At 45.0% G+C, this 14,909-nt stretch overlaps 1 long non-coding RNA gene across 4 annotated transcripts in view; it reads left to right on the top strand.

Annotated features, from left to right (window-relative positions):
• Nucleotides 1-14,909, top strand: part of LOC103348460 (uncharacterized) — a 56,281-nt gene that overhangs the window by 40,876 nt on the left and 496 nt on the right. For 2 of the 4 annotated variants that reach the window (XR_016224807.1, XR_016224817.1), the window contains one exon: nt 12,706-12,819. This is a non-coding gene — a long non-coding RNA (uncharacterized LOC103348460). Of the gene's footprint in view, nt 1-5,367; nt 5,581-7,350; nt 7,427-12,705; nt 12,820-14,909 lie in introns of all 4 variants that reach the window. The other 2 variants (XR_016224814.1, XR_016224809.1) reach the window with 2 other exon arrangements.

Below are 14,909 nucleotides of genomic sequence, written 5' to 3'. Positions count from 1 at the left end.
TCCCCTGGCTCACTCCCCAAGTGCCCACAGCAGCCAGAATGGGGCCAGGCTGCACAACTGGGTCTCCCAGCTGGGTGGCAGGCACCCAAGTGCTCCAGCTGTTATTTGAAGCCTTGCAGTAGGAAGCTGGCTGGGAAGCGGAGGTGAGACTGACAGAGTTTGCAGGATCCCAGGCGGCAGCTTCACCCGCCCATCAGCAGTTTAGAGACAGAGCAACAGGTTCCGAGGGGCCAAGAGACGTTCCGAAGGGCCAAGAGACGTTCCGAGGGGCCAAGAGACGTGCCCACTGGCCGCTATTAAGCAAGGCTCGCCTGCCTTTCCCACGCTGTGTGTCTCAGACTCGGCTCTGAATGTCAGCTAACGCTGAGGGCAGGGACTGAGTTTTTGTAAAAGTTCTCAATTTCCTCCAAGGGCGGCGTGCGTGGTAAAGGTGGCGGTGGAGCCCCTGTCCTTTAACCCTCTGTGTTACCCGCCTCCCCCCCCCCCCCCCGCCACCCCCGGCCAGGATCCGGCAGCTCTCTGGCCCCTGGTTTTCTCATTTATAAAATTTCACAACGGAACAGAGTCTTTGTTACTGCTCCATTTTAGCCTTCGCAAGTATAATTAAATGCTGTATTTCAATCTATATATTGTCACAGTTTTAAATAATCATTTTTGTTGCATTGGCAGGAGACCAGAGGCCCGTGTCGTGTGTCAGAAGGGATTTAATTCATCTGCTGTGTGTCATGAATGTCACATGGCACCGAGAGTCAGCCCCGCAGAACTCGATTTTATCACGTTGGGCACGCCAGGTTTTTTTCTTGAAGTTGGGTAACCTGCTAGCCAAATAATTTTCTGGCAAGTCCTAAGGGACCATAAGAGATGGGAATTATTCCCTAAAAACCAGTTTTCAGATGTTCCTACCACTTAAGGGCTCTGCAAACACTTTGCTCTGCGGAGGCCTAAAGTGGACGCATGGCGTCCTGCCAGCTGCTGCCCACCGAGCCGGGCTGCGTGGCAGGAGACAGCTGGCCAGCCCAGACAAGCCCTCTGCTGCACCTGGGCTTCTGTTGCTAAAAACAAGTAGAAGTGAAGTCAAATTCATCCCATCCAGGAACATGAGAAATGCTTTATGTGTCCAAAGGGTTGGGCAGACAACTACAGAATCTTTGTATTCTGTTATTAATTCTGTAAATGTTGCCTTTTTATTTGCAGAAAATTGTGAGTTAACTTGAGTAAATTATTTTGATAAAGACATGAAGCAAATTCTCTTTCTCCTTATCACCAATGATTCCTATTAGATCACAATTACCATTAGAGAACTCTTCAGAAGGTGCATTTTGCTCATTAATGAGACTCTTAAGGAAGACTTAAAATTAACCTCCAGGAGTTTGGATTTCATGCCGCTGCTGTGCAGTCTCTGTGACGTGTGTGGCGGGCAGTGAGAGTTGCTGAGTTTTCGGAGCGTCAGATTCTGGAAGGCGGCATGTGACTGCCTCTGCGGGGCTCAAGGGGGCAAATGCAACTGACTGTCAGGGAAGGGAGCACCCCGTCCCCGGGGTCTGTGCGTAAAATGACGCTGAGAGAGCAGCCAGGAAAGCAGGAGCAAATGAGTGGCATGTGTATCTTTCCTCCTTCCAGGTTGCCACAGAATAGTCCTACTTCCTCGTCTTGTCTTCCTTCCCTCCAGGAGTTACAGGCTAAGTACATCATGCTTAAACAATATCATCCCACTCTCACATTACACATGGTTGAACAGATGTAACCGAATTAAGGGTGACTTTATCACAGGATTGTCATTAAAATGATAGCAAGATCCATTAGAGGGCTATCCTATTTTTAAAAATACATACTTAAATTGTCAGCAAAAAAACTTCTGTTCAGTTTATTGCTCATATGGCGTGCTGGCGGAAGTCTCTAGTTTTCCTTGGCTGCTGGGGTAAGTGTAGGGAAGTGGAAGAGGCCTCTGTCCAGGCAGCTCCCTGGGATGGGGCTGCTTGGGAATGAAGGTTAGGCTCTTGGAGGTTGGTTCCCACAGCCCAGGGACACCCTAGGGCTCTCCTGAGTGTTCAGAGCGGAGGGTGTGCCCCCTGATAAACAGACACCCTGATTTGCACACTAGCTAGCTCCCTGCAAATGCGGCGCCCCTGTAGTTTAGTAAGCCTTGCTAATGGCTCAACAAGTGAAAAGTTGTTGGCTTCGGTTAAAATCGCCGAACAGCTTGTTGAGTGTCTACCGGGCATTGTACGCTCATGGGTGTATTCTTATTTAATCCTCGCAGCAATACCGCAAAGTAGGCGTTATCCTTATTTTATAGACGAGGACGTGGTGAGTGGCAAAGACACTTGTATGTGCTGGGCCAGCCCCATTCTGTTTTCTCCTTTGGCAGCAACAAGACTGCACTACCCAGTGTCCTTACCTTACGGGTAAATAAGATGTAAGCACGCCTTCCAGGCTGAGCACGGCCCAGCGGGCCATGTGCATGCTCCACACTCCCCCCGCCCCAACCCTGCTGTGTGATGGGCTGCCAGGGTCCCCAGTTCCAGGCGTCCTGGGTGGCCAAGGCATTACAGCCGCCCTGGTGAGTGACCCAATCCATAGGGGCCTCCAGGTGAGCAGATCAAGCCTTTTATATATATCACCACCAATATTTCGAGGTTTCTTTGTTACTGAAGCGTAACCAAGCCTATCTTGACTAATACATTGAATCCCAGAGAGAATGAGACGCGTCCCGATTTCGTGGATACTGGCCTGGAACTGTCACTCAAACCTGTGCTTGCAAATCCTTCATTGTCCTTTCTTCTGTTACCTCTTTAGTCAGGACACGGAGCAGAGCTGAAGTACGCCATGCACGTGTTCATGTCCCTAGAGAAAGCCGACGTGGGCCATGACAGCGCGGTTTCCTGGGGTTTCTTCCTCCTCACCAGTCTGCAAGTGAAGAGAGAGGGAGCTCATGGAGGGATGGGGGAACGAATGTCCGAATGATGTTTATTCCCCTACCCCCCCTTTTTTTTTAAAAAAAAGAACGACTTAATTGTGAGTGACTTGGGAAACCAAAGTGCTGCCCTGTTTAGACCCAGATGGTCCACACTTCGTTTCCAAGGGGCACGTGGCTTGCTTGGAGGCACACAGCCACACCACCTGGCTGGATGCATTTTATGACCAGGGAATTCACAGATAGCAAAGGAAGGGCAGAACTCTAAGGTCCCTGCGGGCCTGTGCTTCTAAAAGTATAATTCCCTGGAGTTTCAACCCAAGTCCAAAGGCATCGCAATGCTTACCCGAAAGCTGGTGCCACCCGGACTGAGTCTCCCCAGACTTGCATGTGGTTATTCAAAGTTCTGGTGATTTATTGGTCGTATTTAATGTTTCCGGGTGTTGAAAAAAGGAAGATCTGTGAAAGAAGTGGCCCTACCCTGCAGGAGCTAACCAGCTAACAGTGAGTCAGACGAGTGCACTATCGCAATGCAGCACAACACAGTCTACATGTTCCAGATACAAGCACAGGAGGCGATTAGAAGGAAGAAGCAGGCCCCCTTACTAAGTTGGGGTACATGTGGGAGAGTAGGGTTCCCACAGGAGTAGCCCCTAGGCAGGGTCTTGGAGCCCCACTAGGTCCTGCTGCATATGAAATTGTAAAGTTGGGGGACTGGTGCTGTGGTGTAGTTGATAAAGCCATCCACCACCTGCAGGGCCTACATCCCATATGGGCACCAGTTCGAGTCCCTGCTGCTCCACTTCTGATCCAGCTCTCTGCTATGGCCTTTCTCTCTCTCTCTCTCTCTCTCTCTCTCTCTCTCTCTATCTCTGCCTTTGCCTCTCTGTAACTCTGACTTTCATATAAATAAATAAATCTTTAAAAAAAAGAAATTATGAAGTTGGCGTCATTTGGGATTTTCTAGGGCAAACATCCTTACCCGCGAGGCCTTGTACCCACGCAGTCCATGGATGTATCACAAATTCGGCAAAACTCCCCAGACCGGACTCAGAATGTTGTGTGTAGCTAAGTTGCTGCGGTCATACTTGCACTCGATTTTCCAAGGCTCCCGTGACCTCCAAGAATGTTCCCAGCCTTGCTCCAGAGGACACAGGGGTTCTTGAAGGAGTCCAGCCACATTGTGGGTTGAGAAGTCTGCCTGCAGTGACACAGTGGTGAGATGAACTCACACAGCACAATTTCACTCCCAAGAGCTTTCCCGGGACTTAATAAGACAAAATTGCTAACAGTCTCAATGCCAAGGCATTGCTTGCCCACATCATATCTACCTCCTCTCATAATCACTTTTCCAGAAAATTCAAAAGATAGACACACAATGAAAAGGCTTTTTTCCACCCCTCACCCTTACCACTCTGTCTTTGTCTCTCTAAAGGTAACCACTATTAACTGGTTCTTGCATTTCCAGGGGAAAATATCAGTCACATAATAATATGTACATGTTTATTTAATCCGAAGGGACAAGTTGTATACAGCAGTCCGTCCCTTTCTTTCCTTCTTGGTGTTTCTGAATGACTGGCACATCTGAGATCACTGGGTATCAGTACATGCTGACCTAGTTGATTCTCCATATGCCAACAAGGTGGTCTTCCCTTTTTGGGTTGCGCTGCCATGGGGTGCCCCGGCCCCTGGGCCCCTGGCGTGATGTGTGCTGATGCTGCTTCAAGGATGTCTATTTACAAACAATGCTGCATTGCATATGCCTAGCCATCTAGGTGTTTCCTAGAGGAAATCCCAACAAGGGACTTGCTGGGTAATTGGTAAGCACATTCACAATTTTGATAGATGCTACCAAACTGCCCTTCAAAAGAGCTGAACTAGTTATCACCCATGGAAGATGAGAATGCCTATTTCCACACGTATTTACCATTATTCAGTATGTTAATGTATGCCAACATGATAGGTAAGAATTATTCCATCATAGTCACTTGGAGCATCATTCCATACACCTATTCAGCGTGTTTCTGACATCTGTGTGTGGATATCCTGTGCCCATTTTCCCACAGAATGTGTCCTTTTCCAACTGAATTCTATATATGCCCTTTGTCAATCAAAGGAATGAGTCCTTCTAAGACATGTGTGTTGCCACTAATTCGCTTGGTTGAATCTTTGTCTCTTGTCTTGGGTTGCGGCATTTGGTGCCATGTTCAAATCTTCAGTTTGTATGTGTTTAAATTGATCAGCACCAGGTGGTTTGCTGGGAGATGCACAGGCTCTCAGGTTTACAGAGGACTCTGTGAAGACTGACAGCCCCAGAGCCCAGGCACGGCACTTTGCTGTCTCTGGTGGCTGTGTGGCGCCCACCTCTGGGTCTGGGTCTTTCCCTGAAATCCCGCTGTATATTGTAGCAGTTAGATATCTGATGCTCTGATCCATCTTTGTTACTGTTACAGGCGTTCCTACACAGTTGGCCACGGTGACGGAATCTTTTAAATCCAGGCTCTAGCACTCAGCGATATGCAGCAAGAATCCAGGAAAGTCTGGGGTCTAAGAAGGGGGTTGAGGTGAACCCCCTTAAAGATGGGGGGAGCTCAAGGTCACCCTTATTAAAGTTTCTCCAGAGGAAGACAAGAAATTTGAACAGAGACTGATCAAATTACTTTGAGGTAACTTGAAATAATATATGATATAGGTTAAAACTTTGTAAAACCCGGATCACCATAACCTGTCCATTTCTACAGCTATAAACCTGAGACTATGAAGGAGCAGTGGTCATCTAAACGACAGAGCTGCCCAGCACCTGGATATGCATGTGAATCACCCGGGGATCTTGTTAAAATGCAAATTCTGATTTGGTTGGGGTTTGGGGAGGGCTGAACTTTGCATTCCAACAAGCTGCTGGACCCCAGGAGCCCGGCTCCAAAATACACAGCCCCTGACTGTTTCCCGCCTGCCTCCCCTCTCCCTTCCCTTCCTTCTCTTTCCCTGGGCACTGCACTGGATTGTGTTTATGTGTGCGTGTAACACATGCTTTCTATATGCCTTTACAGTTCTGCTTTCTAACACATTAATTAAGAAATAGGCCATTGTTACAGAGACCACAAGGTACTTCAGGAAAAACCATTGGGTACAAAGGCAAAACACTGACAAATTGATACTTTCTTGCTTCGTCACGCCTGATTTAAGGAAATGAACCCAAAATAAACTATGTGAATTGGAAATTGACTTCAACTACATTTAAATTGTTCTCCTTTAAAATATTAGCAGTTGAGTGTGTAAACCAATATTTATTTTCTAATCAAAGGTTTGCAGCAAATGGTTTTATAAATGAAAGAAATGAAGGAAGAATGCTTTGAAATGTTTCTAGTAATGGAAATGGAAATCGGTTATTTGATTTCTTTAAATGGCAAGCGCAGGCCTCCACTAACAGCCAGGCTGCTAGGGAAGAGGAAATTGTATGGAAAGCTGACCACGGTCTAAGGCCAAGGCCAGCACCTCTCTGCCAGACAGCATCATAAATATTTTTTTCCTATGGGAAGACGTTGAAGATCCAGCTACATTAAGGGAGAATCTATTAACAGAATAATTGTATGGAGAGGACCTCTTAAGAAAGGCTTCCAAAATTCCATTATCTTAACTGTCACTCGCCACTCGGAGTTGTCTTGGTGCTGTGTGTTTTCATGAATTACCCGAGCTGTTTGTTTTCCCTTTATCAGTCATCACCCTGTCAGCTGGGCCATTCATAACAACTTTTGGCAGCTCATCAGGGGAGTGCAGAGCTGGAATAGGACCCTATCAACTCTCACACCTCATTGTGTGAAACTGTTTACCAGCATTGCTTTTTCTCTGTAAATACTGCGCGGGAGCCCTGAAAGGAGAGATGTGTGAAAACAAAATGGCCTAAGCTTGTCACAGTTGGCAGGGATGGCAGAACTGGGTTGACAGAGAATTTACAAGTGCCCCGTGTTTCATTCCTTCAGCTGAATAATACCTACCGGCTGGTCTTGAAGGTTTGTGTATGCTAGTTAATTAGACAATATTTAATTTGCCTTCACACTTGTGTCAGTTGGGGGAAGTGAGACTTTGTAATTAGGGAGTACAGATCGAGTTTCTGTCACCATTCTACTCCCTCACTCTAATTTAATGCACACTTTTCCTGCGTTTTCCTCCTCTGTCTTTTATGCTTGGCTGCTAACAAGGTGGCCCACATTACACAACTCTAGCGAGCCAGCGGACTCCGTCCCCCGGCCCGAGTCTCCGCCAGACTCACCCATCAGAAATAATTTTCTGTTTGAAATGGGTGTCAACAATCTCCTCTCGAAGCGGGTATCCACAGCCTGCCAATGGTATGATTCTCTTTCCGTCTTTATTTTCCTTGAAGTTACATACGCACAGATTTTTAAGTGCAAAATTGTTCTTTTTTTTTTTTTTTTCAGAAAAACAGTGATCTCCCCAGTTTCCCCTCCCTAGAGGCAACCACTTTCAGCTCTTGTGGCAGAAAATAATTCCAAGGTGAGAAGTGTGTTGATCCACTTTGCCTATTTTTGAGTGGTGTATTAATGGAAGCGTGCCATTGGGACTTGCCTCTTTCACTTACTGCTAAGATTTTTTTTTTGCTTTTTGTAAAATCAAACTATAATTTACATTCAGTGAAATGCATAGTACTTTATTTTTTACGATTTAGTTATTTATCTGACAGGCAGCGTGAGAGAGAGAGAGAAGGAGAGACGGAGAGATTTTCCATCTGCTGGCTCTCGGGTGCAGCCCCCAAAAGACCACAAAACCCAGGGCTGAGCCAGGCCAAGGCCAGGAGCCTGGAACTCTGTCTGGGTCGCCTATATGGGTGGCAGAGACCTAAATACTTAGACAATAATATACTGCTCCCCAGGCACAGAAGCAGGAAGCTGGATCAGAGGCAGAGCAGCGGGGACTCAGTCCCCAGCATCTGGGTATGAAATGCCAGCATTGCCAGTGGCGTTTACCCGGCTACAGCACAAAGCTGGCTCAAAATGCATGCATTTTCAAGTTGCAGTTCAGTGAATTTTATTATAATAGTGCCGTCTCATTTGCTCTGCAAATTTCAGTACCTGTGGTCGGTCACAGTCTGAAAATATTCAATACTGATGAAATAGAACAATATCTTGAATAAAATACACATTATTTAAAACTTCCTAATTGTTTATTCCTGGAATTTTCCATTTTTGTTACTCTCTGACTCAATCCACAAATTAAACTTCATTAGAAATATATATAGGAGAACATATAGCACAGACTCCTGTATGGTGCAGTGCTGTGCACAGTCCCAGGCATCCAGGGGGGATCTCGCGCCATGCCACCCCGGGGCCACAGGGCTGTGCTGTGGGAACACATCCATTCCACTGCTCCTCGGCCACCCTGGAAGGCGCCTCCCAGTCTTCACCCAGACCCCTCCACAGGCCATCGCTTTTCTTTCTTTCTTTTTTTTTTTTTTAAGATTTATTTTATGTATTTGAAAGTCAGAGTTACCCAGAGAGAGAGAGAGAGAGAGAGAGAGAGAGAGAGAGAGGGAGAGAGGTCTTCCATCCACTGGTTCACTCCCCAGTTGGCCACAATGTCCAGAGCTGTGCCGATCCAAAGCCAGGAGCCAGGAGCTTCAGACTTGGGCCATCTTCCACTGCTCTCCCAGGCCACAGCAGAGAGCTGGATCAGAGGTGGAGCAGCCGTGACTCAAGCTGGCACTCCTGTGAGATGCCGCACTGCAGGCAGCGGCTTTACCAGCTACACCACAGCACCGACTCCATCCCATCGCTTTTCTTATTCTATCATCCTAGGTTTGATTTACCACCTGTGGAATATCCTGTATGAGGAATCCTACAGGATTTTTGTGTCCAGCTTCTTTCGCCCCAAATGGTATCTTTGAGAATCACGCAGAAGTGTGTCCTTTTGATTTCCAAGCAACGCTGCATCAGATAAGCACACTGTCCACTCACTGAGCGTCCATTCACTAGCTGATCACATAGTTTCCAGTTTTCAGCCTCTGGGTCATCTTTTTATTACTGATTTGCTGGAGTTCTGGTATATTCTAGATAACAAATCCTTTCTTAGGAACAGATTCGGAAATGTCTCTCCCAGTCTATGACTTGTCTTTTTGTTTTCTTCGTGGTATTGTTTGGTGAAGAGAAATTTCAAATTCTGCTTCTGCCCCATTTATGATTTTTTATGACTAGTAGTTTTGTGTCCTGTTAGAGAAACTTCGGTGAGCCACAGATCATGCACACCTTCCATGTTCCGCTCTTTTTCTTTTTAGAAAACATTGAAGCACCAGAGTTTCAGACCCCTTAGCTCATCTAACTTTTGTGTAAGAGATGAGGTAGACATTGAGCTACTTTACCATGTTTCTGCTTTTGCGGTGGCTCTCAGGTTGTTCTAGGATCACTTGCCCTTTCACCATCGAGTGTGTGTGTGTGTGTAAGTGCATGTGTGTGCATGTGCACGCGCCTGTGTGCCTGTGTGCATGTGTGTGGGTGCATGTGTGTGCACGCGCACACCTGTCCATGTGCTGCAGGTGGACTACACAAGTGTGGGTCTATTTCAGGACCCTGTTCTGTGTCATTGAGCTGTTTGTCTATATTTGTGCAAATAACAATACCTTAATTATTGTTATAGTACATCTTGATGTCTTCCCAATGTGTTCTTTTTAAGGTTCTTTTGATTACTCTTTTTACCTTTTGGATTTTCATATACATTTTACAATCAGCGCTTAGTAATTTCTACTAAAAATCTTCCTGGAATTTTGAATTTATAGATCAATTTGGGGAGAATTGACTCTTTAGCAATATAAATTCTTCCAATGTATAGGCATGTTACATGATTTAATTTTTTATTTAATATCTGCAATATGTAGCAGTTTTAAGAATAGCAGCCTTACATATCTTTTGTTAAATATACTTTTAGAGTTTACATTTTTGTTACTATTGTAAATGGAATTACTTTTCAATTTCATTTTCTAATGTTTTCATGGTTAAAGAAATGAAATGTAATTAATTTTCTTCCTTGATTCCTGTGACTTTGCTAAATTTACTTTGTTTTAGTAGTTGATTTTTCCCCTAGATTTTTTAGAATTTTTTTATATAAAATCATGTCATCTATTTAAAAAAGTTCTGCTGCTTTCTTTTTAATTTATAGGCCTTATTTTTTTTCTTGTGTTGCATTCTCTAGTACTTCCGGCATAACGCTGAATAGAGAGGGAGTAGACATGTTATTTCTGAACTCAGAAAGCATTCAATGTTTCATTAAGCACAACATTCACTGTTAAAACTTTAAACAAGAAAAGACCCAGTTGTCAATAATATTTATTAGAAGGACAGAGCGACAGTGACAAGGCAGAGACCCTTCACCTGCTGACTCACTCCACAACCAGGCTGACGCCAGGAGCCCAGACATCCATCTTAGTCTCCCTCACGGTGGCAGGTGCCCAAGTGCTTCCGTCATCAACCCCTGCCTTCTTAGGCTCATTAGCAGGGAGCTGGATTGAAAGTGGAGTAGGGGAGACTCGAACTGGTACTCAGACCTGGGATGCTGGCCTGGCAAGGGTGGTGGCTGAACCTGCCGTGCCTCGACACTGCCGCCCCCAGTGTTTTTGTGTGCCTGTTAGCAGATTCTGTTAGTGTATTGCATTACAACTGCTGGCTTTCTAACATGGAACCAAAGTTGTAACCCTGGCCTAAGTTCTACTTACTAATAGCATTTATCCTTACATAACGCTGAATTTGGTTTTCTAATATTTCATTGAGGAGTTTGCGTCTTTACTCAGGATTTGTGATTGTCTTTTTTTCTTGTGCCAGTCTCCTGAAGCAACCCGAACAGTGTGTCCTCTTTTCCTGAAGAGTATATGAGACTGGGGTTACATTTTTCCAGAAGCCTTTGATATAACTTATATGTGAAGCTAGGACTTTTCCTCACTGAGAGGTTTTAAATTAGGAATTCAATTTTGAAAAAGGATCTAAGGCTATTTGAATTTTTGTATCGTCCTTGTTAATTTTGGTAAGATTTACTTTTAATTTTTTTATAAACTGTTGAATTTATAGGCACAAAATCATTAATTGTCATATCATCTTGGAGAACTGAATCCTTTGTCATTATGGGATGGCTGTCTTTATCAGTGGTAATGTTTCTCATCTGAAGCCTCCTTTGATAAAGCTCTTTTAGCTTTCCTTAGATTCCTGTCTGCACAGTGTGTTGTTTTCCACCCTTTTTCTCTTTATCTATGTCTCTAGATTAAACTGGCAATTTTGCAGGTAAGGCATTGTTGGGTCTTGCTTTTCATCTGACCTGACAAATGTCTATCTTTCTATTAGTGTTATTTGCATTTAATATGGTTATTGATGTGATCGAGTTAAAATTTACCATTTAACCAGTTGTTTTCTATTTGTTCCATCTGTTCTCTTTCTTTTTGCCCTTTTTCTGTTTAATTGGGTGTTTTTGATGTTTCACTGTTGTTTCCATTGTTGAGTTATCATTTACGACTCTTGATAACATTTAGCAGTTGGCTTAGTCTGTATTGTGCATGTCTACTTTGAGATAACAGCACCCTGTTTCACGTCTTGCATGAGGACGTGATATCCCCGATGCCTGCCTCCCAGTCTCCTTCTGCCATTGCCACGGATTCATCCTCACATACGCTTCTAATATCCGACGCTACCATCTGTGCCTCACATAGCTGTCTTCCTACTTGTTCCATTCCCAGTGCTCTCAATTTCCTGGTGTGGATTCAAGTTTCTGTCTGCCACTGTGTTCCTTCTTCCTGAAGAACTCTCTTGAACACTCCTGAGAACCTGAGTCCACAGGCAATGAGTTCCCTCAGATTTCGTGTTGCTGCTTTCGATTTCTGAAGGTCTTTTTCTTTCCTTTGTGGAAGACATCTTTTCTGGGTATAAAATGCTGACTCGACGAGTTTAGATGTTGTCCCGCAGCAGCATTTGCTTATCTTTTGGCTTGCACAGTTTCTGGGGAGAACTGTACTGGAGCTCTCAGCTTCAGGTTTCAGTTTCCCTGTGTGGACTGTGTCTCTTTTTCGCCGTCTACCTTAATAATGTCCCTTTGTTCCCTGATTTTCAGTGCTGTGGATTTTTCATGGCTGTGGTGTGGGCGTTCTTGGGGGAGAGGGGCATTTTGTCTCCTTGGTGTTCTCTTGTGTGTCTTGAAGCTGTAGTCTTGACGTTTGTCACACACTGTTTTTCCTGGAATGCCAGTTACACCTGGATTAGATCTCTTACCCTTGCCCCAAAGCTCTTGGATGTGTTTATGTCTTTTTCTGCCAGCACTCCATCCTTGTGACTGTTCTGCCATCAGTGCTGGAACTGCCATGAGTCCACGACAGTCTCCCTAAGGAAATGTCGCTGCTGTCTCCTTATCCCCAAACCCTTGTGGACTTATCTCTTTCAAACACTGTTCTATGCCCTCTTAGAAGCATCTGATGACTGGCAGCTACTGAAAGTAGATGCTTGGGTGGTAACTGTCATCTTTACCTGTAGGTCAAATTTGAATTTCACTAGTAAAAGTAAACTTAATGGTAATAAGGACTAAATTTTCCATATCTATGAAACCAGTCAACTTACTTTCCCTTATTTTCTCATTTTAAATGATTTTAGCATTTTCATAAATAGAAAAACCAAAATAGTTTAATGTTTATTACAGACTTAGTGTGTGCTAGTGTTATAAATCTGTTTTTGAATCAACTAATTGAATTAATTAATTTAATTTTCACCAAAATATGTTAATGTGGCCACTGTTATTTTCTTCATTTTTTACAGATAAAGATAAACTGTGACACAAAGGGATTAATTTGTCCAAAGTTGCAGAAAGAGAAAATGAAAGAATCAGGCTTCTGACCCCCTCTGCTGTAGCTGCCTTCAACACACAGAAACGTGAGGTTTCTCCCGTAATATCCTTGCTTTTGGTCTCTGCAAGCCTTCATGTACTCTGGTCCCTCTTAGTCTATTAGTCAGCAAGTTCACATTCAGCATTCACACGTGCGCAGAATTGCTGTGTTCACTGTGGAGGCCTGAAGATTCCTTCCAGGAGTGTAGACTCTACAAACAGAAGGCTCTGCCAATCTGGAAATGAGCATTTCGGTACAGAATGCTGTCTTCATTAGAACAGGAAAAGCACAGTGAGATCTGGGCGCTCAGAAGTCACGGACAGCACATCTGAGCAGTGATGGCTATCCAGGGGTGTGCTTAGTCTCTGTGTCCCCCAGGTGGATCTGTCACTTCTCTCCCACCTCTCTCTTTTTTTTTTTTGCACCCTGATTTTTAGCTGCTGTGCTGTTTTTAAACTCTTCTCCCCCCACCCCAAGATAAACAAGGGCATTGTTTTAGGCTCCAAAGGTCTTTGTGAAAGTTTAAAGAGAGAACAAATTCTCGCCCCTGGTGTGCATGTTTGCCCTCATGCACAAACATGGGCACGTGTTCCTGAGCAGCAGGGCACCATCTGAGAGAGGCACCAGTAGGCGGGCCACTGTGCTGATGTGTGCACATCACAGAGTGTACTTACACAGACCCCAATGATGCCTGCTACACACCTGCCTGCACATTCATCGCAGGGGACCACATCTGGTATGTCGCCTGTTGTTAACCAAAAGCCAATATGTGGCTCGTGGCCTACAACTTATATTCCTCTTATCCCAGTTATTTCCTTTCCCCACCAAAATAGATAACTGAAAATGAACATGGATTAACATGAGTTGTTCCCTAGTATTCCTCAAATAGCTGTGATAAATAAAGAGGTTATAAATGCAGTCTTTTTTTTTTTTTTTTTTTTTTTTGACAGGCAGAGTGGACAGTGAGAGAGAGAGACAGAGAGAAACGTCTTCCTTTGCCGTTGGTTCACCCTCCAATGGCCGCCACGGCTGGCACGCTGCGGCCGGCACACTGCGCTGATCTGAAGCCAGGAGCCAGGTACTTATCCTGGTCTCCCATGGGGTGCAGGGCCCAAGCACTTGGGCCATCCTCCACTGCATTCCCTGGCCACAGCAGAGAGCTGGCCTGGAAGAGGGGCAACCGGGACAGAATCCGGTGCCCCGACCGGGACTAGAACCCCGTGTGCCGGCGCCGCAAGGCGGAGGATTAGCCTATTGAGCCACGGCGCCAGCTATAAATGCAGTCTTATCATCAGTATCTGACTCCTCTAGACACCTAACAAATAATTAACATATCACTGATTGAATTAAAGGAACCCTACAGTGAATCATTTTGGAATCAATGAGAAAATCCTCATTCATTTGTATTTTAATTTGAAGAGCAGATTTCCTAATGCAGTGCATATCAATGTATCCTAGAGAGAAGTTGTAGCTGATCCCTTATTCCTGCCTGGAAGCCCTAAAGGAGGAAGGCACTAGATTCCTTCATAACTGATGGCCACCCCCTCCCTACTGCAATAGGTAGTAGCTGGTAGGTACATAATAAATAGCTCCTGTTGGAAATGATGAACCCCAGCAACATCAAGATTGACGCAGAAAAACTTCTAGATGCTACTGTAACAGACTTTCTCAAAGAGAGAGTCTAGCCAAAACTAACAGTAAGCATAGAGCCATCTTTTAGGAAAAGCTTGGTAATGTGGTTGCCAGGCCACATGTTGGAGTCATGGAGACCTGGGATCCAGTCCCATCCCTGTCACTTACTGGCATTGTAACCGCAGAGCTGTGGGACCGAAGTCTCAGTTCCCCAGTCTTCAAATCTGGAGCAGTGATATAATTTCCTATCTTTGTTGTGTGGATTAAATAAAGTACCCCAAGTCAAGAGCTTAGCTTGGGGCTGGCTTTGTGGCGTTAACAGGTAAAGCCACCTCCTGCGACCCCAGCACCCCATGTAGGCGCCAGTTTAAGTCCTGGCTGCTCCATTTCTGATCCTGTTCCCTGGTAATGGGCTCGCAAAACAGCAGATATCCCAAGCATTTGGGAGACCCGGATGAATCTCCTGGTTCCTGGCTTCAGCCTGGCCCAGCACCAGCAAATGTG

Source organism: Oryctolagus cuniculus, chromosome 18 (genome assembly GCF_051225735.1).
Source record: "Oryctolagus cuniculus isolate XC-2025 breed Fujian yellow rabbit chromosome 18, ASM5122573v1, whole genome shotgun sequence".
Lineage (NCBI taxonomy): Eukaryota > Metazoa > Chordata > Mammalia > Lagomorpha > Leporidae > Oryctolagus > Oryctolagus cuniculus.
Note: the sequence above shows the minus strand (reverse complement) of the source record. Positions and strands in the feature narration are given on the sequence as shown.